Source organism: Myotis yumanensis, unplaced genomic scaffold, assembly GCF_028538775.1.
Source record: "Myotis yumanensis isolate MYYU_CA2020_CCGP unplaced genomic scaffold, mMyoYum1.0.hap1 SCAF_2, whole genome shotgun sequence".
NCBI classification, from domain to species: domain Eukaryota; kingdom Metazoa; phylum Chordata; class Mammalia; order Chiroptera; family Vespertilionidae; genus Myotis; species Myotis yumanensis.
In genome coordinates this window covers 91912546-91939002 of record NW_027223753.1, presented here as the reverse complement: position 1 = coordinate 91939002, position 26457 = coordinate 91912546, and the positions used below count along the sequence as shown (strand labels likewise).

At 39.7% G+C, this 26457-nt stretch overlaps 1 protein-coding gene and 1 pseudogene across 4 annotated transcripts in view; one reads left to right on the top strand and one right to left on the bottom strand.

The window, feature by feature from the left end:
- Positions 1-26457, top strand: part of CDYL (chromodomain Y like) — a 223762-nt gene that overhangs the window by 76156 nt on the left and 121149 nt on the right. The gene's annotated exons all lie outside the window — the stretch shown is intronic.
- On the bottom strand, positions 2108-2483 carry LOC139001965 (ubiquitin-ribosomal protein eL40 fusion protein-like; annotated as a pseudogene).

The following is a 26457-nucleotide window of genomic DNA, read 5'->3' as shown; positions in this document are numbered from 1 at the left end:
AATCATTGATTGGCTGCCTTCTGCACTGGGAATCGAGCCCGCAACCTGGGCATGTGCCCTTGACTGGAATTGAATCTGGGACTCTTCAGTACACAGGCCAACGCTCTATCCACTGAGCCAAACCAGCTAGGGTGTTGGTTGACCTTTAGGTTTAATTTAGCCACATGGTAAAATGAGAGCACTGTTCACTGCATGTGTGTCTTGCACACACCAGATGAGATTGCAGCAGAAGGAAGACAGGCAAAATGGAGATATTTTAAACCAAAACTGGTTTATTTTAATGTAATGGTGAACCCTAATACTTAATTAAAAATGAAAGGACACATGTGAAATCAGATTGGACATTGAGACTGAAAATGTAAGCCAGTCCTGCAGTGATTGTATACACCAAAATCATTGGCATGTAAGTGTAGTTGTACATTTCTGGTTTCTATCCCAGAAATGTAGACTCAGTAAGTCTTGGGAAAACGCTAGCTAAGCACATGGGAGATTAAGGTGCTTATCTACCTCTTTAGTTCATTACCTACCATTTCTCTTTCTAGTTTCACAGTTGACACTACCGCAATTATTTTAGTTCTCCAGTGTCCTATTTAGCAGACCTGAATGTCCTTTTTTCCACATTCTTCTATCAGCCAAGAGGGCTGTTATAGCATATCTTTGAGTTGAAATTATGTTTATTGCTTTTTATTTCCTTTTTTTTTTTTTTTTTTTTGTAGACTAAGCATCTTGTGATAGTGGAGTCTAGGTCTCAGATAACTTCTATATTCTTAACCTGACACCTGAAACTTATGGCATCTGTTTAGTGATGATTATAGTATAAAATTCAAGGCAAGTGTCTTTGCATTGTTCCTCTTTGCCTTGAACTGAAAGTTAAGAGTGAATCAAAGTAGGATTTGTGTAGTCACTTCATGTAACTCATTTTACATATCAAGTTCTGCCTTTAAAATGTCAGTTTTCTCCAAGATTAATCAGTGTAGTGATTTTTTAAATTTCAGACTTAGAAATTGTGCTTTATAGCAGATGAAAAGAACCCCAATTAACAACCACTGGTTTATTTTAAAATAAAACAGCAACTGTGTATTTCCACAACCAGGATAGGGCTCAACAGTGAAGGTTGGAAGATACAAGAAGCCTCCAGCTTAATTAGGAACTGTCAGCAGTTATCAGGTTTTTTTCTATGTCAGAAATGCTATAGGAATGGTTAGAAATCTGCTAAAGTTTTTCTTAGAGTTTGTGTCAGTTGGACATGTTTCGCACTTTTATTTCTTTATTTTAAAATATATTTTTATTGATTTCAGAGAGGAAGGGAGAAAGAATCATCTAGCAGCTGCCTCCTGCACGTCCCACACTGGGGATCAAGCCTGCAACTCGGCATGTGCTTTGACCAAGAATCAAACTGTGATCTCTTGGTTCATAGGTTGATGCTCAACCTCTGAGCCACACCATCCTTTTAATTAAGATCTGGTAGAAGTCAGGTTAATGAGCAATGTTGAAACTTGGTATTAAATTTATTGGGAGAACATTGGTTAATAGCATTATATTGCTTATAAATATTGAAGTTTAGTAAAATTTAACCATAATTACCTATTATTCTTTGAAATATAGTAGGCTTTCTAAAAAGAAATAAAATCTCTATAAGGCAATATATATATACATATATATATATATATATATGTATGTATGTGTATATATATATATATATAGTGGGTGGGGGTCCATTGTATGATATCTCATTGTCTAGAATAGTGTCTGACAAATAATAGGCCCTTCAATATTTGTTTAATGAATAATGAACTTTATAGTAAAGTTTGAGTACAGCAAAGTGGTTCTTTGATGCTTTAAATTTTTTTTCAATGGCAAATTTCTGCAGAAATTGGAGAGTTTTTTGAAAACTGAAACAGAATTGCGTATGCTATTCTTTCCCATACAATCAGTTGCTAATATGTAGAGTCATATTTATGCTTCATGTTACTTTTGATTATGTTCTTTTTCTTCTTTCTTTTTTTTAAAACTTCTCCAATTAATGAAAGGGAAACTTTAGTGAGACCCCAGGGCCATGGGTTCAGGCAGAAGGTGCTCTTTGGGTTGAGGAGATGGTGGAGGGGCCTTATTTAACCTTCTTGGGCCCCAGGTTGTTGATGTAGCCGCACTTCTTGCCACCGTTGACAGTGTAGGAGCCTAGGTGGGCCTAATATTTGCAAGTCATCTTACTGCAATTGTACTTCTGATCTAGCTGGCAAAGGAAGGGCTCGATGATGCCACCCTGCGGACAAAGCACCAATTGAAGGGTGGACTCTTTCTAAATATTATAGTCTGAGAGTGCAGTCATCCTCCAACTGTTTGCCCACAAGAATCAGACACTACTGGTCAGGCGGGATGCCCTCCTTGTCTTGGATTTTAGCTTTGACATTCTCTTTGGTGTCACTGGACTCAACCTTGAGGGTGATGGTCTTGCCAGTCAGGGTCTTCACAAAGTTCTGCATCTGCTGGGGAGGGTGCTCTGCTGCTTCTTTGAAGACAAAGAACAAAAATGTTATCTTTTGACAAATGCATACTGTAAGCCCTCATGTGAGAACAATGCACAGCTTGTTTAGAACAGTGAAGGTCTTCCAGATAGGAAAGAATCCTCATCGTGAGCACGACCTGAATTTTTCATTCAATTTAATGAAAAGGCAAATATTTGAATCAGGAGAGGAATTCTTTCTGGAGACTAATAAGCAGAACAGGACAGTTTCAGTTGTGTGACTATTTATAGTTTCCTGATGTTTTAGTCTTTGATTTTTAGGATGCAATAAGTGTTGTCAACAAGCCTCAGTTGTATGGATGACAGTTTGAGGTGGTTGCCTGAGGCTTCTCTCTGAAGCCTCTTGGGTCACTCATGTAGTTTGGCCAGCTCTTTTGTGAAGGTGATGGAGGCAAGGGGCAGAAGATTGCATATATAGGGTATTTGACGCTTATTATTTCCTTTGTTAATAACATTTGACTAATTTTCCTAAACATTTCTTGTGCAACAGCAAAGATTTAAAATATAGTACCTTAATATATTAGGCCCCAGTTGTCATTAACTTGTGTCAATTCTTTTTCTTGATCACATTTTAGATTTGATTATATTTATCTTAGAAAAGTCTATATAAGTGTCCTGATTTACTTTGGTACATCTAGATAAAGCTCTTTTTGCCTTAGTCCCTGATCTCTTAAATCAGCGGTCACCAAGCGGTGCTCGGTGGACCACTGGTGGTCCATGACGTCTGAAAGGTTGGCGACCGCTGTTTTAAATTACCCTAGTCAAGTATTACAGTTTCTTCCCCTCCCCAATCTTTTTTTTGTTTTTATTTTATTTGTTTAATATTTCAAGAGAAAGGATTTTAAATATAATAATGTTACATGCAATGAACATTAATATTTCAAAGAAAACAGTCTCTTTGTGGTCTCCACTTTCGGTCCTCGGGTATCAGGGTTCGTTCCTGGGAGTTTTCCATTGATTATTCAGAAAGTTTTTCTGATTTAATTTTTTTTAAAAATATATTTTATTGATTTTTTACAGAGAGGAAGGGAGAGGGATAGAGAGTTAGAAACATCGATGAGAGAGAAACATCAATTAGCTGCCTCTTGCACACTCCCCACTGGGGATGTGCCTGCAACCAAGGTACATGCCCTTGACCGGAATCGAACCTGGGACCTTTGAGTCTGCAGGCCGATGCTCTATCCACTGAGCCAAACTGGTTAGGGCAGTTTTTCTGTATTTTAGTTTAATGCCAGTTTGTTCCTGGGAGCATGTCTGTGCAGCATTCACTTACTCTGCTGCCATTTTTAATCTCTAAGTATTACTCTTTCTTAAAATCAACAATTGTATAAAGCACAGTTTTATAGGTGAGGGGCTTTGTAATGGTATTGAATCTTGATAAAAATGTGAAGTGATAGGCCAATTACTAAAGCAGATAATACTGATTTTTGGCAAAATTGGTTGTGTGGAAGCATACATTAATGATTACCTGCCAAGTACAAATGCTTTTTAAGGGTACCAGAATTATAAACAGTAAACTATAGAAAGTAAGGTCAGTACTGAGCAGCATGATATTTCTGCAGTATCTTTTTCAAAGATTCTTAAAAATCTTAAGTGCTTTCTGCATGGTATGGTACTTACAAATTTATTTGGGGTAGCCATTTTAAAAAGAGTTATTTCTTAAGTGTTCTCATTTTTTCTCAACTTCATTGCTTTTGAACATAAACTTCACTATTCAAAAAACTTTGTCTATTTAATTTATTTAAAAATTTTTAAAAACATATTTTATTGATTTTTTATAGAGAGGAAGGGAGAAGGATAGAGAGTTAGAAATATCGATGAGAGAGAAACATCGATCAGCTGCCTCCTGCACACCTTTTACTGGGGATGTACCCGCAACCAAAGTACATGCCCTTGACTGGAATCGAACCTGGGACCTTTCAGTCTGCAGGCTGACGTTCTATCCGCTGAGCCAAACCAGTTAGGGCTATTTTAAATTTTAATGTAAAATTTCCCCCAAATGGTAAATTGGTCATGCCAGAACAAAATCCTTTCCCCAAATTGAAGCAGTGAGATAAACCTATTTACAGGGGTGGGCAAAAGTAGGTTTACAGTTGTTCCTATACAAAATAATACAATAGTTAATAAATAATAGAAGAACAAACTATTTTGTGAACACACAACTGTAAACCTACTTTTGCCCACCCCTGTATTTTGCACTTTTTATGTGCCAGACACTTAAAAGTTCAAGGGGTTGTAACAGATACAAAACAGATGAACTAACATGGAGACTCAAGAAGTAAAACATGTGGGGGTGTGAGTGGGAGTGCAGAGAATGGTGCTACGCTCTAGAGAATACAAAAACAAGGGAAAGGGATAGGACTGGGAAGATGGGGACAAGAGGCCATAGTCCCTGCTCTACCACTACATAGAGTGTATTGGCTAGGCTACTTCAGGTCAGTCACTCTTTGGAACCTGTGTTCTCATGAACAAATTGGTAAAAACAATACATGTTCAACCTACTGCATAGGATTGTGTGGGTAGAAGAAATATTAATTAAAAGGCCTTATACAAATAGTGCATATAATAACTGTTAACCCTTTTTTTTAAGCATTAGCTTATTGAATCTTCACACTAATACTCTAAGTGCCATTGTCATGATTCATTCCTTGATTAATTCATCAGATATTTATTGAATGTCTATATGCTAGGCACTAGGGAAATAGCTAGGTTTTAAATAGACACACAAAAAAACCTCTTATTCTGGTTGTGGTATAGTTGAAGAGATGTAGGGGTTAGTACTTCTCACAATGCTATATGTTTATATTTTACTAGAGGCCCGGTGCACAGATTCGTGCACGGAAGGGTCCCCAGGCCTGGCCGGCTGCCGACTGGGGCCTTCCTTCATTCTGGGCCACCTCCTGGTGGTCAGCGCACATCATAGAGAGCAATTGAACTCCTGGTCTCCCGGTCAAACTCCTGAGGGGACACTTTGCATATTAGCCTTTTATATGTATACACTAGTAGCCCGGTGCATGAAATTCGTGCACTGGGGTGGGGGTGGGGGAAGGGGCCCCTCAGTCTGGCCTGCACCCTCTCCAATCCGGGACCCCTCTGGGAATGTCCGACTGCCTGTTTGTGCCCACACTTTTAACAGATGACAGCTCCATTGTTGTTTCTTTCTTCTCATGCTTAAAACCATTGGAATTAGTAGGTATTCAAAGTGTGTATACATTCTGGGGGGACACCCTGAATATCTCTAGTCAGCGATGAAAGGAACCAACAGTGGATTTGGAACCCCCAGACAGGGAACCTCGCTCACTCCCCGCATGTCTCCCCAATTCATTTTCCACCTTCGTGGGCAGCAGGAGAATCAATGTTTTCTCTCATTAACTCGGACAAGCACATCCTGTCACCCGCTGCCCGGCAGGAGTGTGCTAGGCCCCAAGCAAGCGAGGCTCAGTCAGGGTGGCCTTCGCTCATGGGCGCCAGCACCCAAAGTGTACATCCCTCCTCTGCAGTCACCCTGACTATCCCACTGTTTCACTGAGAGGACAGAACTCCTCACCGCCTCTGGGTTCTTGATCTTGAACGCTGACCGAAGGCACCTCAGTGAGGGCCGCCCGCGCCCACCAGTTGTATCTGTCTGCACCTGCTCCTGCCTCAGCACCTGCATTAGCCCCACAGAGGTGATCTCGTTGCTGCACTGGCGTCTGCGGGAACAGGGCGTCACCACTCCACCCTCTCACTGTCATCTCACAGGCGCCTACCCTCAGCACCCAGAATACCCACTTTCCAAAGGACGTGAGCGTGCTGGAGGGGACGTGTGCACATCCTGTGGGGGACTTAGGCATGCTGGGGTTGATGGAAGTGCGGCAGAGGGGCGGGGGAAACTTGTGCACGCCTTGGTCCGGGACTGTTGCAGGTGCGCGAGGGTGACAGTGCACTGGGGGATGTTCACATGCAAGGGGGGGAGGAGAGGATGTGTGCACCGGAGGCCTGTGGCTTTGCAGATCTGCAAACCCCCGTGGCGCAGCCAGGAGGACATCAATCTGGCCCGCCACGGTGGCTGTCCCTGCGATCCTGCACCTTCTGGGCTAGGAGGTGGGACTTGCGCAGCCACTCCTGGGCGCTGATGGCCTGCAGGCGCTACTTCAGCTCGGCCTGCAGGCTCCGCTTGGCGCACTCACGGCTGCCACCGCAGCCATGTGGGGAGTATAGGCCACCCTCCGCAATCCCGCCTCCCCTGCACAGAGGCTCTCCGCGCGCTGCCCACAGGCCCGGAGTGGCCTGGGCGGGGCGGGACGCCAGCGTGCGCTGCTCACCTTCCCGGAGTGACTGGGGTGGGGCGGAAGCCAGGTGTCCCGCCCCGCCCCAGCTGCTCCTTGCCTCCACATGCTGCGCCCCGGCCTGGAGCCGCCGGTGCTGGGCGGAAGCCAGGGGTCCTGCCTTGCCCAACCCCGGTCGCTCTGCCCCTGTGCGCGCTGCCCACCAGCCCGGATCGGCTGGGCCAGGGTGGGGCGGTGCGGGACGCCCGCCCCCAGCAGCTCAGGACCTGTGCATGTGCACGCTGCCCACAGGCCCGCCATCTTTGTCGGGTTAATTTGCATATCACTCTGATTGGCTGGTGGGTGTGACTGTGGGCGTGGCTTGAGCATAGCGGAGGGACGGCTAATTTGCATGTTTCTCTTTTATTATATAGGATAGATTAGAAAGTTCAGCTTGGTGACCTTTTGTCAATTAACTAGAAAAGTTTATATTTTAGTAAAAAAAGTTTGTTTTAGTAAATGTGATGAGGAAATGCAGTGTGATTTATTCTCCCATTAATGGTTTTGGAGCCACCTAAAATAATAATTTCTTTTGTGTTGTAAGTATCAATTTTAAGAGTATTAGTAGAGTTCCTTTCCTTAAAAAAATTCTACTAAATTTATAATTGTGTTCAATGGGAACACATATAACAAATTTCGGATGACAATGACAGCACTTAGATGAGTGGGCATAGTTCTTACAGGGTGACTCATTGTTCACTTTCAAAGCAAGGGGACATCATATTTGTTAGAAAGTAATTTGTGACCACCACTTGAGAACTGTTTCTACTTTCTTAATTTAGACAAGTCACTTATCTTCTTGGTACCTTTAGTTTTCTTATCTAAATGGATATAGAGGATTGTGGGACTTAAACAAGGTGATCCATATTAAAGACTTAACTCAGTGCTTGGCACTTAAATATATGAAGTGCTTGATTCTTATTAGCTTTCATTATTGATATTGCTGAAGATTTTTCCTAGAAGAAGCATAAGCACTTTACTATATTGGAAAGTCTGTTCTTGGAAAGGTTTACTTATCCCTGTGGGTTAGGAGTGAGCTTTTGCATTGTCTTCACTGTGGCAGGCAAGATTTGGGGGTCTTTGAGAAGTTAGAAACACAGATCATTTGTGAACGCACACTACCACCACCCCCCCCCCCCCACCCCCCACTCCCCTCCCCCTAAACTGAGCAATAATTCCTGCTTAACTCTTCACTGCATTTACGGATTCATTGCATCCACATGCCTCTTGTTAAAAATTCTTCTGGGCAGTCACTGATACTGACAGGCCTAAGAATATGGCTGTGCATATATTCAGGCTTTCTCAGCCTTGTTTCAGTAGAAACATGTAGCCATCATTCTTCATATCTATATATATAAAAGTCTAAGCCACCGTCCGACCGTTTGACGGTCCGACTGGTAGCTATGATGCGCACTGACCACCAGGGGGCAGACGCTCAATGCAGGAGCTGCCGAGCTTTGGTGACATGGCAGCTGTGGTTCTCAGATGACACACCAGGAACCAGAGAGGAGGGAACCCGATTCTGAGAACTGCCCTCTTGCATTCCGGGACCCCTCGGGGGATGTTGGAGAGCTGGTTTCGGCCCGATCCCTACAGGCCAGGCCAAGGGACCCCACCAGTGCACAAATCCATGCACTGGGCCTCTAGTTTAACCATGAAAGACTGGCAATCAAATTTGGGAGTTGATCTGATACTTGGGCAGAGGGTGCTGAATACCAGCCAGCAATTGCAATGATGTTAGACTTAAGCTATGGTGATAATGATACTAATGAACACAGTGTGCTATTTTATACTTATTTTAGAACAGTCCCCTACTTTTTGAAGCAACAAAGGCCAGTTTCTTATTGAATGTCTTATGTTCTGGATTTATCTAATTGTTTCCTGGTGGTGTCTCGTAACTTATTTTTCTATCCTTTATATTTCTGTAAATTGAAAGTTTGGGTTAATGTCTAACTGTCCTGTGCTGTCTCACATTCTTACACTAGGCCCCCAGTGGCATATTGTCCCACTGCTGGATGCCGAGTTTGGTGGCTTGGCGCTAGTGGTATCTCCATTGTGAAAGGGATACATTCCTCTCTGATCTTAGTAGATAATGTGGCGGGGCAACAAGTAACACCAGGCGGAAATCTCGTTTCCATTAATGTTTCAACATGTGAACTTAGCAGCCACTGACCCTCCTTTCTGAATCTTCAGTGAGTGTTACAATATGATGGTTTTCTAATTCTGTCATTCTATATTTAGTAGGTAGAATTATTTTGTAAAGAAGAGCTTTCTGCCTAGCTGGTTTCGCTCAGTGGATAGAGCGAGGCCCATGGACTGAAGTATCTTGGGTTTGATTCCTGTCAAGGGCACGTACCTCAGTTGCAGGCTTGATCCCAGGCCCTAGTTGGTGCCCTTGCTGGAGGGCAACCAATCAATGTGTCTCTCTCTCCATCTCGCCCCCTCTCTTCCACTCTCTCTAAAAATCAATGGAAAAATATCTTAGGTGAAGATTAACAACAACTATATATATATATATATATATATATATAGAGAGAGAGAGAGAGAGAGAGAGAGAGAGAGAGAGAGAGAGAGAGAGACTGACTTAAAATTTAACACCACAACACGAAGGTAGAGAGTGTACTCTTTAAAATTAGACTGCCTAGGTTTGAAGTAGGACTGTCTCATTTTCTCCTCCGTAAAAAGGGCATGATAGATAATGATTTATCTCATAGGGTTTTTCAAGAATTAAATGTTAATTCACGTGAAGAACTTAAAACAGTGGTTGCCAAATAAGTGCTTGGTAAATGCTGACACTTGCTATGTTAATAATACATTAAGTCCAGTTACCTGCTAGGTCCTTATATCATTCTGCCTATGCACTAGTGATTCATTTGTTAGAGTACTTTCAGAGTAGTACTAGAGTTAGAGTATATATATTTTACTGTATGTTATTTCTTTAAGTATTGTTTATGGTAAGGGTTTGATTTGGTTTGATGGCAGGTCAGTGTCTTATACTTAATGAGCTCTATTTTGTGATGATTTTAGTGAGTCACACGATAGAAGTCACACAATTGAAGGTGTGTTCTGTGGACGATAGCAACAGACGGTAATTTTATTGTAAATGTGAGCTCAGTTCTGTTCTACTTGCAGTCATTTTCCTGATGATAATCACCTTGGATTACTTCCTGTCATGTGTGGCCTGTCTGGGACCATTGCTTAACACTTGGAGTGGGGGAAACGAGTTAAGTCGGCTCGCGTGAATTGCGCGTACTCCGCGGGAGCCGTCTTAACTCGGTTCATATAGATTTGCGGTGGAGTGCGGGAAACGTGTAAACTCGGGCCGATTGTAACTGCGTATTACCAAATATTTGTTTGTTTGCCGTTCACAAAGATACCTACCTGCGTATGCGAACCGTTTCATACCCATTGGGGTAATAGGTATCATAAAAATCCCTGATTTTGCGCGGGAAACCTAAATAATTGCCCGCGCCATCTTATATTTTGGCGGGAAATTCACCCCACACCGGAGTGTTAATATAGGTTAGACGTTATTTAGCCTTCAAAACCCCTCCAGTTGGTTGCCCTTGCTTTACATTTATAGATGAGGACGTGGGTAGGGCTATGTACCTGCTGTGGTCCCCTCGAAGAGCCAGTATAGGTCCCTAGCCCAGTGGTCGGCAAACTGCGGCTCACGAGCCACATGTGGCGCTTTGGCCCCTTGAGTGTGGCCACAAAGTTTCAATCGCACTGTACGTGCGTGCCCGCATGTGGTATTTTGTGGAAGAGCCACACTCAAGGGGCCGCAGTTTGCCGACCACTGCCCTAGCCTTTTCTTCCAGTGGTTGCCTTATCTGTGACTGTTACATAAAAGGGGCTCTGTCTTATTTGGGAGATAGTTTTATTTTCTAGATGCCCCCATTTATAGAGAGCCTTTTAAAATTTAAGTTGGCACTTGCGGAATAAAAGGGTATCTGTTTGCAGCATGCCATCCCTTTTGTCTCCTTGATCCTTGTTCCTCTCAACACTTTACACTGTGAGTGCAAGTAGCAAACTAAAGTTCTGAATGCCTGTCTGAGGGCCAGATGATAAAGTGAGTCTTGCAGATACAAATAAAATTTATAAGAATCTTAATAACAAGATTTTAAACTACAGCTTTATTACACCTGTGTAATACATATGGTTATTATTGCCACTTTTCTCAACCATACTTCTCCCTCTCTCCCTGTGCCCCAGCAACTGTGTTGGAACTTAAGCTAATGGCTCATGATATTGTAACATGCAGGTGTTAGCATATAGGTGATGAGTTTTCAGTTAGAGCTTGCTACCAATAATCAGAATAGTATTCAGTGGGATTAATTCATTGACAGCAGTTATTTTTCTGATGCAGAGGACCTAAAAATATAAAACAATGAAAACATGTACATGTCAATGGAAAATGTAATGCTTTGAGCAAAACATATGGAAGCACTTACATATTTTTTCTAGTTATATTTATTTATGCCTTATACAGTGATGCTTTGCTTAATATCCTCTAGGACAGTGGTCGCCAACTGGTGGTCCTCAGACCACTGATGTTCCGTGAGGTCTGAAAGGTTGGAGACTGCTGCTCTAGGATGTTCACCTAGCCTGAAAGATAATAATAAGGTGCTAGTGGGGGTGGGACCGATATAGTTGTCTCAGGGCCAGGCTAGTGGTTAGCTCCAGAACTCCTTATTGAAGGTTGGTGTCTCACCCATCCCTAAATGTTTTTTTTTCCATCACCTGTATGACTGAGCTGGGACTGTTGCCCAAACCATGGCCATGTTGAGCTCCACTTCTCTGCATTAAATTCCAAGAGGCCCTGAGCATCATGGCCCACTTTTTTTCAAGTAGAAGGAAGAGACTTGTAGGGCAGGAAATGTAAACCTACGTCTTAAGACATAGTCCATGCTTTGTGTAATATGATGTTCAAGAATATGTTTTCATTAGTAAAGCTATTTCTATATTATTCTGAAGATATTTTAATTTTATGGAATTGTTCTTTAACGAAGGTAGCTAGAAAAGGTGTGCCTTTTGATGCCCTTGAAAACTGTTACATTGAATTGGGTTTGTTGCCCTTGTTTTGTTCTAGACCTGTCTCTTTAAATGTGCTCAATACAGAGTGGGTCCCTGGTGCTTATTTGTCCTCAAGCAATTTTACTCTATTCAACAAATCTTTAAGCTGTAAGACAGTTATTTAATTGGCTTATCCTTAGTTTATAATTCCTAGACTATTTCAGCATTTATAGTTTCAAGGAGAAGTTCTTTGGCAACTCTGGTTTAATGTTGTGCTAAAGACCTGGCAGTTCTCAGCTAGTCAGTGTGTCTGTTAGTTTGAGCACGAAATTTTTTGAAATGTACTCTATTGAGACTCAAGTCTTGATTCCTTGTTCTTTTTGGATGAGAAAAGTCAGTTTTACTATCATAAAGAATGATTTTCCCAAAGGAATTAGCAGCAACTAGATATTGCTTGCTATTTAAATTTAGTGGTACTCTTCTACAGATGATCCTGGCTTTGATGCAACCCCATCCTGTTGCAAAATGCTAACTCCCATAAGTGTGAGGTTATGGAAGGGTTGTTACCCAGAAAGCTATTTTGTGTCAACGACATCTAAATTAGTCAGGAAAAACAATAACATTTTTGCAAATTTTCATAGCTATTAAAACAAATATTTAATGCAGAAGTTGACTTGGTTTCTAATGTCTCTGTTGGGATAAACTCACATCCCACTTTGTTTCATGTAGGCCTCAAGGCCTTGTCTCAAGTCAAAGAAGGTCCAACTTAAGTCAAATATGTGTTTCAGAAGAGACAACAGAGGGACTGGAGAATAATATTGGAAAATATAATGGCTAAGAAGATACCATTATTGGGTTGTTGTTTTTTAAGTCCTCAAATTGAAGCACACTAAAACCAAAGCAAAATTAAATCCAGACCTAGATAGAATAAACTGCAGAACACCAGAGGCAACGGAGAAGATCTTGAAAGCACAGAGGGAGAAAGACATTACATGTAAAGGACTGACAGTGCCAATGACTATAGACTTAGACAGCAATAACTGAAGCCAGAAGATGGAGCTGAGAAAATAGCTGCCAACCTAGACTACTTTCTAATGTAAAATGTCATTCAAGAAACAAATTGGGCCCTAGCTGGTTTGACTCAGTGGATAGAGTGTTGGCCTGAGCGTACCGAAGGGTCCCGTGGACAAGGGTACATACCCGGTTTGCGGGCTCGATCCCCAGTGTGGGGCATGCAGGAGGCAGCTAATCCATGATTCTCATCATTGAAGTTTCTATTTCTCTCCCTCGCCCTTCCTCTCTGAAATCAATAAAAAAAATTTTTTTTTTTTTTTAAAAAAGGTTATGAGATTTGCATAGCTAGAGTTTCTGAGCTAGTGAACATTAGGAACCCTGCCTTTTCAAATACGCAGGGAGGGGAGTGGGGGTGTGGAGTAGGGGGTGTGGGAAGAAATCAGCCAAAGAACTTATATGCATATATGCATAACCAATGGACACAGACAATAGTGTGGTGAAGGCCTGTGGCAGGGGCGGGGGTGGGCTAAAAGGGGTCATTGGGGAGAAAAGAGGGACATATATAATACTTTCAACAATAAAGATTTTAAAAAATTAACCCAAAAAGATAAAATAAAATGTAAGAGACATATTCAAAGGTTGTCTACACACTAAGCCACAAGAAGCAATTATTAACAATATGAAATTATATACTATGTTATCTGATCATTATTTATTTTTAAATAGTCACTTCTTTTTTTAAATTTTTATTGATTTCAGAGAGGAAGGGAGAGGGAGGGAGAGAAAGAAACATCAGTGATGAGAGAGAATCATTGATCAGGTGCTTCCTGCATGCCCCCTGCTGGGGATTGAGCCTGCAACCCGGGCATCTGCCCTTGGCCGGAATTGAACCTGGGACCCTTCAGTCCACAGGCGGATACTCTATCCACTGAACCAAACCAGCTAGGGCAAGATCATAATTTATTAATTAGAAACTGAATTTCTAATTTTGTGCTTTTTGAAAATTTGAAAGAAAAAAAAAGGCATTATAAAGAATAGAAAATAACCCCAAAACAATGGTGTAAGCACAAAAGTTAGTTCTTTGAAAAGACACAAAATGTGATAGAATTTATAAAGGATGAGAAAGATGACTGAAATACCTGTTAGACTTAAAAATATTAATCTGTTAATGAGAATGTGAAGAAATTGATGCTGATTAGAATGTAAATGGTTAACCACTTTAGGCTACAATTTGATATTTAGTTAAGTTATAGGTGCTTATACAGTCTGATTTAGCAGTTTTTCTTCTAGATGTATACTTCATGGAAGTAGTCATGTGCATAATGAGTTGTCAACAAGGATATTTGTTGAATTATTGTTTGTATCAGAAAAATTGGAAGCAACTCAAATGCCTATCAGCATGAGAATGAGTAAATTGATGAGTGTTTTATTCATACTGTGGAATATTCTACAACCTTTACACTGAGTGAGCTAGATCTACATGAACATGGATTAATTTCAAAAACATGAAAATTATAAAAGTGTGTAGAGTTTGAAACCATGCAAAATGATTCTACAGTTGACCCTTGAACAACATGGGGTTTTATGGGCTCTGACCCCAGCCCCTCACCCCAAACTTCACCCCTACTCCTAGCCCCCCTGTGCAGTAGAATATCCTAGTATAACATTAGATTCTCCAAAAACTGAAGTTGTCCCTTGGTATCCACGAGGGATGGGGTCCCATTCAATACTAAAATCCTCAGATGCTCCAAGTCCCCTATATAAAATGGCATAGCCTGGCCGGCGTGGCTTAGTGGTTGAGCGTTGACTTATGGACTAGGAAGTCATGGTTCGATTCCAGTCAGGGCACATGCCCGGGTTGCGGGCTTGATCCACAGTGTGGAATGTGCAGGAGGCAGCTGATCAATGATTGTCTCTCATCACTGATGTTTCTATCTATCTCTCTGAAGTCAATAAAATCAAATAATATATAATACACACACACACACACATATATATTTAAAATAAAGTAAAAAAATGGCATAGATTAATCAATGCATACAGTTGGCCCTTCATATCTGTGCACTCCCAACTGCAGATGGAAAAAGGTACAGGTATTTATTGGAAAAAAAATCTGTGTATAAGTGGACCCAAACATTTCAAACCTATGTTGTCCAAGGGTCAACTGTATATGTTACTAGAGATAGACACATATAAGTAGTACATTTTTTCAAAAATATATGAGACTGATAAACATTATATTTGGAATAGTGGTTACCTGGAGGAGTGGACTGGAGATGGAATACAGAGGGGGTTGCTCAGTACCAACTGGGTCATACTGCTTTTTTTATTTAGTAATACATGAGTCAGGAATGACAATATTCGGGTTAATCATTAGGTGGACAGTCAGATTATAGATCCCCCCTCCCTCTCTCCCCTCCCCCCCTCCCCCTCCCCCTACACACACATACATGCACCACTACCACATTTTGGGAGGCTAGTGAAAACATTGCTTTTGGATGAAGCAAGGGAAATCTATCTGGTAGGCAATAGTCCTTATGAATAGAGACTTTAAAGACATTAAAAAACAAAGCACTGGGAGTACATATCTGTTTGCAACTGGAATGTTACACCAGTATATAATTAGTACCAGAACTAAGGGGTTGATAATGGAAAAGCAGGACTCACAGCTAGGAACTGCTTCTGGATATAAATAAAAATACATAAACTTTATTTTGGTCACATACAGAACATATTCTCTGTCCTTTTCTACAGCAAAAGCCAGTCTTAGGATGTAGTTGGCTTTGGTCCTATAAGTGAGCAAAATAATGAAGCAAAATCAGTTGAATTCAACTCGAATAGAGAATTTGAGGCTAATGCATGGACAAGTCAGGCCTGTGTCAACATGCTGATTTTATAAAATCTCATGGTGCTATTTTCCAACTTTACAGACTGGTATTTGTATGGTTAATGCTTATCTTCTGAACAACCCTAACTGTTAGTACTGCTATAGGGTGGGATCTTGCTCCAGAGTGTTACTTGTGGATCTGGTCCAAGAGAACACAGCTGGAAACAAAGAATCTGAGGAAATGTTTCCAGGACACAAAGCCCTGTGGCTTACTTATCCAGAATCAGTAACCTTGTAGTTAGCACTAGTCACAAATTTCAAGCAGCATCATGACCCCAAACTACATTGTGTGTGCATATAAAGTATTTGAGATTTTTCCATATCGCCATAATCCTCAACCTTAAACTCCTTCCCCTCCCAGCCTCTATGAAGACACACCCAGAGTACTGGTTGTCTCTTTACCACTGGGGCACAGTGGGACCTACCACACTAGGTGTATGCAGCTCCCTCAAGTGGAAGCCTGTAGGCCCTTTTTATTTAGATCTTTAATTTCTCTCAGTAACGTTTTGAAGTTTTCAGGGTAAAATTCTAGAACTTCTTTCATTAAATTGATTGCTATTTTATCATTTTTGATATTTTGAAGGGGATTGCTTTCTTATTTTTCATTTTTGGATTGTCCATTGCCAGTGTATAGATACACAATTGACTTTTATATATTGTCTTGTGTCCTTCAACCTTGCTAAGCTCATTTATTAAGTTCACATAGTTATTTTGTAGATTCCTTAGTTTTTTCTTGCATTCTGAATCCTATACAAATAAAGGCAGTTTTACTTTCTTTCTAGTCTGTATCATTTGCCTTTTTGTGCTACCTAGCATCGACAGTATGAGGGGCAATAGGAGTGTTAAGAAAGGAGGACATCTTGCTTCTAGGTATGTGAGGGAATGCCTTCAGCCTTTCACATTAATTGCGATATTAGCTGTCAGATTTTTTAAGATTTCCTTATCAAGTTGAGAATGTTTCCTTATAATTTTATATTTTTGAGAGTTTTTGGTCATAAAATTATATTTTGTCAAATGCTTTATCTGTGGTCATTGAGATGATCATGAGGCTTGTCAGTGTAAGAATGTCTAAACCTAAGAATTTATTTGAGGCAACTGTGGACATACCTGGAAGCAAGCTATTAGGTTGAGAAAACGCTCTGGCAGTTTTGTGGTTCTTTTTTATGTATTTGGAGTCAAAGGAAGGAATGTAAGGAAGATTACATGAAATCCATTGGTGGTAGATCAAGGAGACAGGAGAAAACAAGAAAAACCTCTATGACTGAATAAAAAGAAAAGTGGAAAGATACTTATTTTACATGTTTTTATTGTAAAGGATACTTAATTTTTAAATAGGGGTGATATATAAGCAATAAGATCATGTGCTCCTTTGAGGGTGGTTATACCTTCCAGGGATCTGGAAAAGTGGATTTACTCTGGCATTTCAAAGGTGTGTTGACCTAAATGCACAAGAACAATGGACGGGGCTTGCTTAATTATGGCAAACCTTTTACTAAGGAATTTACAGGCCCTGGGGCTTGACCACCCACCATGACCTGCCCAGTTAGGAATTTATGATCAGATCATCCTGTGAAGTTACTTTCAGTCATTGATCTTATCAGATTTATTACATAGCCCCTTTTTCATTCATAGGCTTTTGTCCTATACTAGAGGCCCGGTATAAAAAAAGCAGGACTCACAGCTAGGAACTGCTTCTGGATATAAATAAAAATACATAAACTTTATTTTGGTCACATACAGAACATATTCACATATTTGTGCACTGGCGGGGGGGGGGGGGGGGGAGGCGGGGGGAGTCCCTCAGCCCGGCCTGCGCCCATTTGCAGTCCACGACCCCTTGGGGAATGTCCACCTGTCGACTTAGGCCCACTCCCCGGGGGATCAGGCCTAAGCTTGCAGTCAGACATCCTTCTGGCAGCCAGGGAGCCCTCGGGGGATGTCTGACTAAAGGCTTAGGCCCCCAAGGGATCGGGTCCAAACCGTTAGTTGGACATTCTTAGTGCTGCCACGGAGGTGGGAGAGGCTCCTGCCACCACCTCTATGCTGGCCAGCCATGAGCCAGCTTCTGGCTGAGTGGCACTCCCCATATGGAAGTGCACTGACCACCAGGGAGCAGCTCCTTTATTGAGCGTCTGCCCCCTGGTGGCTAGTGCACATCATAGCAACTGGTCATTCTGCCGTTCAATGTGCATATTAGCCTTTTATTATTATTATATAGGATGTCCCTATTTCCCCCCTTTAGTCCCCTCTACCCAGCTCTTGCCCCCCCCCTCCGCCCCCCCACTTCTCTCTGGCCATCACCATACTGTTGTCTGTGTCCATGGGTTGTGCATATATTTTCTTTGGCTAATCCCTTCTTTAAATTCACTTCTTTAAATTTTTATTTTCAGATAAGCACTATTATATATTTTTTATTATATCATTTAGAATTAAGATTTTTTAAATTGAACCCTTGTAAATTTTAGCACAATTTAATAAATTATGCTAGAAGCAATTAGGAGATTTTTCAGGTAATGCAGATACATTTCAATTAATATTTTATTTTTAATTTTTTAATATTTTAATTTGAAATAATCTCATACATGTAAAAAAAACTATAAAATACTACAGCATATTATATGTACCCTTCACCCAATTTCTTAGGTGTTAATAATTTAAACATAACCATTATACAACTAACAAAATTTGGAATATATTTTTCTTATAATCTCTTTAATGTTACTTAATCCATTTACTTTGTTTTTGTTAATTTTCACCCAAGGATATTTTTCCATTTAATTTTAGAGAGAGTGAAGGGAAAGAGAGAGACACATTGAGTGGTTGCCTCCTGCCCATGCTCTGATAGGGACTGGGGATCAAGCCAGCAACTGAGGTACATGCCCTTGACTGGAATCAAACCTGGGACCCTTCAGTCCACGGGCTAATGCTCTATCCACAGAGCAAAACAGGCTGCAGCTTAATTCATTTACTTTTAATCTATATGTGTCTTTATATTTAAAGTGGGTTTTGTTTTTGCTTCACCCTCATAATCTGCCTTTTAATTGGTGCATTTATGCCACTGACTTTCAGAGTGCTTACTGATAGAGTTACTGCCATATCAGGCGGCTTCTGGGGCTTCCGGGGCCGGCTTGCGGCCCAGGACCGGATCCGATCATGGGCGGCAGGCAGGCGGCTTCTGGGGTCGCACACGGGGGCCTGGATGGCGGCCTGCACTGGCGGCTCGCGCTGTCCCACCCTGCCTGCAGTATGCAAATTAGCCGCCATCTTTGTTGGCGATTAATTTGCATATCACACTGATTAGCCAATGGGAGGTGTAGCGAAGGTATGGTCAGTTACCATGTTGGTCTATTATTAGATAGGATTCCACTGATATGGTGTATTACATTAGTTCTGTAATCTTTTTAATTTCTGTCAGGTAAACAGTGATGTTGCCTCTTTCATTTCTATACTGGTATTTTGTGTTCTGTCTTCTTTTCTCGGTCAATATAGCTAAAGGTTTAATAGTTTTGTTCATCTTTTCAGTGCTGTTGTTTTTTCTGGGTTCTTGTGTTTTTGCTGTTGCATTGATTTTTGCTTGGATCTTTATTATTTGCTACCTTCTGCTTTATTTGATCTTTATTTGGCCTTCTGTTCTTGTTCCCCAAGGTGGAAAGCTTAGACTATTGATTCCGCGCCCCCCCACCTTTTTTTTTCTGAATAGGTGCTTAAAGATTAAAAAAATTTTTTCCTCTAAGCACTACATCAGTTGTATTCCATAAGATTATTAAAAAAATATATTTTTATTTATTTCAGAGAGGAACGGATAAGGACAGAGATGAGAGAATCATTGATCAGTTGCTTCCTGCATGCCCCCTACTGGGGATTGAGCCCGCAACCTGGGCATGTGCCCTTGACTGGAATCGAACCGGGGACCCTTCAGTCCGAAGGCTGACAGTCTATCCACTGAGCCAAACCATAAGATTTTATATGTTTCCATTTTGTTTCAATTCCAAATACTTTCTAATCTAATCTCCCCTATACTTTTTTCTTTGACCAGTGAGAGATTTTTTTTAGAAGTGTGTTGTTTGATATCAAATTTTGGAAAATTTCCAATATATAGTATCTAGGTAAGAATCCCTTTGTATGTCTGGAATTCTTTCAAATTTATTGAAACATGTTTTAGGGCCTTGAATATGATCTATTGTGATAAATGTTTTGTGTGCACTTGAAGAGAATGTGCATTCTGTTGTTAACAAGATGGAGTGTTTTGTAAATGTCAGATAGGTTGAGTTGGTTGATAGGGTTCAGGTTTTCATCTTTGAAACTAAAATGAGTCTCTTGTTGATAGAATATAGTTGCTTTTTAAAATCTGGTCTAACAACTGCTGTTTGTTGGAAGTGTTTAGTTCTTTCAGATTTCATGTAATTGTTGATACAGTTGGATTTAGTTGGTCAGTTTGCTAATTTTCTGTTTATCTCATTGTTTTTGTCTTTCCATTCCTGCTTTGTCTTATGCTAAATGTTTATTGCCTTTACCATATTAATTTATATGATTTTTAAAACTATATCTTTGAGTTATTTTCTTAGTGATTGCTCTAAGGATTATAATATCATTTTAACCATTTGTACCCCATAAGCGTCTGTAGATTCAAGCGGTGGACTTTTTTAAATTAAATCCAAAATATCATGGCAGTTAATTGGTTAACTTATCGCAATCTATTTTATGTTAATAACACTTCAATTCCAATGAGTATATCACCTTTATTCCCTTGTATGCATTTTACCCCTCTTTGTGCTTATTGTCATATACAGGGTGTCCCTCAAAAAGTATACACACTATAACAGCTGATAGCTCAATTTTGAAAAGGAAGTATATTTTAATAAACTCTGCCTTTATAATTATTTGAAGTGTGTGTATACATTTTTGGGGGATACCCTATATATTATGTCTATTATGTTAGATGTTTTACACTTTTGTAATTTTTGCTTTATGCAATCTTGTTTTATTTAAAGAAATTGAGTAGGAAAAAACCAATATTCAGCCAGTCTTTTCTATTTACCCACATATTTACTATTTCCAGTGCTCTTCCTTTCTTCCTTTTGCATTACTGTCTGGAGTCTTTTCCTTTTAACTTATACGATTTTCTTTAGTATGTTTTGTTAGTACTGTCAGTGGATTTTCTCAGTATAGTTTATTTGGAAATGTCTGTTTTGCCTTCATTTTTGAAGGATGGTTTAGCTGGATATAGAATTATTCGTTGGTTTCCTTTTGATACTGTGAATATGATTTCCCTTCCTTTCCAGTGTTTCTGTGAAAAGCCAGCCTTTTATTGTTGTTTCCCTATATATGCTAACTTGTTATTTTCCCTACTGGTTTCAAGATTTTTCTGTCTTTAGCCTAGTGGTTTAACCATTGTATTTCTGAGGATCTCCTTGTATTTATATTAATTGAGCTTTGTTGAGATTCTTGAATCTGTAAATTATTGTTTTTCATCACATTTGGAATGTTTTCAGTCATTATTTATTAAAATATCTTTTTCTGTTTCTCTCTTTTTACTTAATACTTTTTCTCTCTGTTCTTCAGTTTCGGTAAAGTCTAATCTCTCAAAAATTTACTTATTTTTCTCCAATCTCAAATCCATTGTTGAGCCCATGTACTGAATTTTCCATTTCAGTTATTGTGGTTTTCAACTCTAGAATTTTTTTGTTTTCTTTTGACAGTTTATTTCGTATTTCCTATGAGTAATTATTGTCATGATTTCCTTTAATTTTTTAAACATAGTTTCCTCCCATTTAAAAAAGTGTGTTAATAGTTGACTTGAAATTTTTTTCTGCCAATCCAGATTATGGGTAAACTTGGAGACAGTTTTCATTGGCTGTTTTATTTTTGAGTATGGTTCATACTTTATTGGTGTTATATGTGTATTTCACAATTTTGATTTTTTTCCTGAGGTTTTTTATTGTTATTTTTGTTGAGTGTGTGTGTGTGTGTGTGTGTGTGTGTGTGTGTGTGTGTGTGTGTGTTTTGAGTTGCTTGTCTGGATGTAATCCTAGGAATCTTGTTACCCCCTTTGATTGTGTAGCGACTGATTTTTCTGCTCAGATCCTCTACCCTAGTTCTTTATTTTTTTGACCTGACTTCCTAGGGGTCACTCCTGTGTCTGCATATTTTATTGTGAGTCATCTTTTGGTCAAAGATTGTAGTCAAACGCCTTGAGCCCATTTGTGTTTGGGTTGTGAGTGCATTCAGAGTTCAGAGAGGACTGCCCTAGGTTTTACAGTGTACTAGCCCCTCAAGCGTCCACTCTGTGTATGGGACATGTGGAATGTTCAGCAAACTCCTCGATGGCTATCTCATTTCCTAGATCTTCCTTTAAATTTATGCCTATACCACTATTCTGGCATGGGTTTTCTGTCGTTTGGTTTAAATCAAGTTAGTCTCCTTGACAGCTAAGTTGCAGGCTTTCAAGGTCAGTCTCAGTGGCAGAACTATCATGCTATCAGCTGTGGTGGGGAACAGCCCCAGGTAGCAAGGCCACTGACTTCCATTGTTTATACCCAAAGTTCAGCAGTTTTTAAAAAAATGAATATATGCTTCTCAATCTATTGTTTGCCTTTTTTGCTGTCTTTATTGCATTTCCAGGGCCCTGAAATGGTTGTTTTTGAACTCTTTGTCAAGTTTTATAGTTGTGGTTTCAGTGGAAAGGATGCCAACGTCTTCTTTCCTCCATAGCTGAAGTACCACTCTTCCACATCTAATCTGTTAAAATCATTAGACATGATTAACTGACCTCCCTTTAAAACACTTGGCTTCTGGGATATCACTTTCTTGGTTCTCCTTCAATATAACTCCTTATTCTTTCTCAATAATCTGCTGGATTCTGCTACTCGCTCTATTTTCTAAATATTTCAGGATCCCAGGATTGTCCTCAAACTCCCTTCTTTACCCTTGCTTAACTTCTATCATAATCCCATAAATTTAATAACTTTTAATGCCTACAGATTTCACATTTCTATCTTTAGCCCACATTCCAGATGTGTGAGTCAAATGATCTATTCTACATCTTCTCGTAATGTGTTTGAAAATGAACTCACCCAGCTGGTGTGACTCAGTGGTTGAGCGTTGACCTATGAACCAGGAGGTCATGGTTTGATTCCCAGTCAGGGCACATGCCTAGGTTGTGGGCTCAATCCCCAGTAGGGGTTGTGCAGGAGGCAACCAGTCCATGATTCTCTCTCATCATTGATGTTTCTATCTCTCTCCCTCTCTGAAATCAATAAAAATACTTTTTTAAAAAATGAACCCTTACATCCCAGTAAGTGTCAACTCCATCTTTCCAATTATCAAGCCAAATACCTTGGTTAGCCTTCATTTTTTGTTTTCTCTCATATCTTGCATTCAATACATCAGGAAATCTTATTCGTACTCCTTTGAAATAAGATTCCAAATCCAGCTACTTCTCACCATCTCTGCACATCACCACTCCAAGTGATATAATCTCTCAGAGGAGTATTACAGTAGCCTACTAATTATTCTTTCAAATTCCACAAAGTAGCTGGAGTCAAAATTCTGAAATGTAAAACAGATACTATTCTTCCGTGGCTTCCGTCTTATTGAGAGCATACCCCAAATTTGGTATGACTATAAGGCACTAAATAATCCTTGCCCTCCCACCCACTCCACCACCCTCCTGACTTGGTCTTTTTTTCATTTTTTCCCTAGTTTTTTTTCATTCTCCTGTTAACTACACTTGAACCTCCCTGGCCTTCTTGCTGTTCCTCACACACATTTCAACACACTCCTGCCTCTTATGGTTTCTGTCAGCTCCCCCTGGCTGAATATTCTTCTTTTAGGTTATCTACATGGCTCACCTACTGAGCAACCTTCCTGCCATTACCCTGTCTTCTTCCTGTGTTTTTTTTCTCTTAACAATTATATATATTAAATATATTCCACATTTACTTTGTCTGACTTCTTTCACTTGAATGTAACTTCCAAAAAATTGGGAGAAATACTGTTTTTGTTTCATCCTAGAGTCTCAGCAAAAACAGAAGTCTAATGTGTTGTAGGGACTCCATACATATAGGTAGAATTGGTTGGATTGACTGTGGTCAGCAGAATTGGATTTTAGAATCTATCTGGTTCAGGTACCTCCAGCCAGACTGTCAGGGTCTCAAGATCAGAACTCTTGAACATCTCAAAGCTAGTTTGTCAGACTTAAGAGTTTGCAAATATTGACTACTACTTCCATCATGGTCCCTAACTTGTTGGGGTTTTGTGTTAAAATTATGTTTGGTAGTATTCCCTCCACCCTAAGTAGTTTCCTCTAAAGGGGCTTTGGAGAAAATATAAAGGGGTGCTTTCTCACAAAAACTACTTGGCACCCTGGTCTAGCACACACTCTGTCTAATATTCGTGTTACGATTGACAAAACTAAAGTTCCCATTACCATTCTGCTCTGACCCCTCCTGTTCCTCATTGGCATTAAGACAGATGCTGCTGGGAGCCTACATCGCTTGATACTAGAGATTGGTTTCTATAACATCACCTGGAAACTCTGTGCAGATGTTGAGATTTTGCTTTCTGGCCAAAGCAATTATATTCTGGTTCCTAAATGGTTCATTTGTTTGTAGTTGATCAGAGTATATGTGTGTAAGTGTGTTTGTATTTTAATAGTCTTTTTGGACTGTAGAACAGTTTTGCTGCATTTCACCTCAGAGTGGGTTTTATTCCTCTGGCAGATGTATTCATTCCTGTAAGCAGAGGATTTAGTAGAGGTTTTCAACACAAAGGTACCTACCCCTTTCCGTGAGTCAGCTTAAATTTATGAGAAAGATTTTCATCAAACGGTATCAGTAAAATCTGTCAAAAATGTTACTTTCACTGAGTGGTTACTGTGTGCCTGATACATATTTATTTAACCTAATTTTGGCATTCCTTGACATTTAGGTTTGGCTTTTTTTTTTTCAATTGAACATGTACTTTGAAAGTGAATATTTTTAAATTTAAAACATAAGGAAGCTTGCCAATTGCACTGTAGTTTCTAGCCTTACTGCTTTGTTATAAAAATGGAGCTAGATAGAATATTTCTAACCTTAAAAATCCTACTTTATCTATTTTCAGTTTCTGAACAGTTTCATCTTTGTCTTTATCCATTTGCTAAAGCCAGACAGTAAAGCATAGTAGCAAGCATTCTGATTTAGAACAGGAATTTCTTTATTATTTCCTCAAGTTCTCTATTTAGCATTTTTGGTTTGTGTTGTCAGTGAAAAATACAAATGCTTTATTCTGCTTTGAGGTATCTGAAGAATAATACAGTTGTTATGAACTAAGTTTTTATAGTCTTTCAGTGGAGCAGCTGTGCAGCAAAAGTTCTGATTCACCCTTGTTTATACAATACATGTATAGATTTGATTCAGTTTGTGATTTGTTTGTCAAGTATGCAAGAAGCAAGTGGTTTCATTAGTACCAGATACCATCCTACTCTTATTCAGAACAAAACACCAAAGATGGGACTTACTGGTAAAATTCCTAAATAGCTTAACTTTTTAAAAGTTTTTAATACATTTTTACTTGTGTAAGTCATAAGCAAAATGGATAGTTATAATCAGTTTATTACTTTTGGCCAAAGGGATCAATTTAATTGATCTGCATATATAATTCTGTCTCATATTGGGGAAGAAGAGGATAACCATAAATTCACAGTTGCTGATAATCTAAAACATGGCATTTCTTTTTTGGTTAGAAAGATACCATTTAGGCCCTAACTGGTTTGGCTCAGTGGATAGAGTATCAGCCTGTGGCCCGGAAGGTGTCTAGGGTTTGATTCCGGTCAAGGACACCTACCTCGGTTGCAAACTCCTCCCCCGCCCAGGCCCTGGTCGGGGCTCGTGCAGAAAGCAACCAATTAATGTGTTTTTCTCACTTTGATATTTTTCTCTGTCTGTCCCTCTCACTTCCACTCTCTCTAAAAATCAACAGGAAAATACCCTCTGGTGAGGATTAAAAAAAAAAAGAAAGAAAGAAAGTTACCGCTTAGCACTTTGGAAAACATGGCCATTGAAAATTTCTGTACCTTAATTCTACCAATCTGTTTCAAGAATATATTGATGAATATGTGGTAATACAGAATTTCATCAACCATTTTTTAAATACTATGTTTGTTTAGCCCATTTACTTATATTTGTTAATATGGCTGGTTTAAGTTGTCATTTTACACACATATTTTTAATAAACTTATTTTTATTTAAATTCCCATCCCTTGCCCCTCTGCCTTTTGGCAACCAGCATCAGCTTGTTCTGTATATCTGTGTGTTTGTTTCCATTTTATTTTGTTTATTCTTCTCTTTTTTTAGGTTTCACATATAAGTGAAATCATACAGTATTTGACTTTCTCTGACTTATTTTGCTTAGCATAATACCCTGTAGGTCCATGTATGTTATCACAAATGGCAAGATTTCATTCTTTTTTATTGCTGAATATTTCTCTGATACGTGTGTGCACATGTACACGTCTTCATCTATTGGTGGACATCTAGGTTGCTTTCATATCTTGGCTCTTACTAGTAATCCTACAATGAATATAGGGGTGCATATGAATCTTTCCAAATTAATGTGTTTTTGTTTTCTTTGGATAAATAACCAGAGTGGAATAGCTGGGTAACATAGCAGGTCCAGTTTTTATTTTTAGTTTTTAATCCTTAACTGAGGATATATTTTTGTTAATTTTT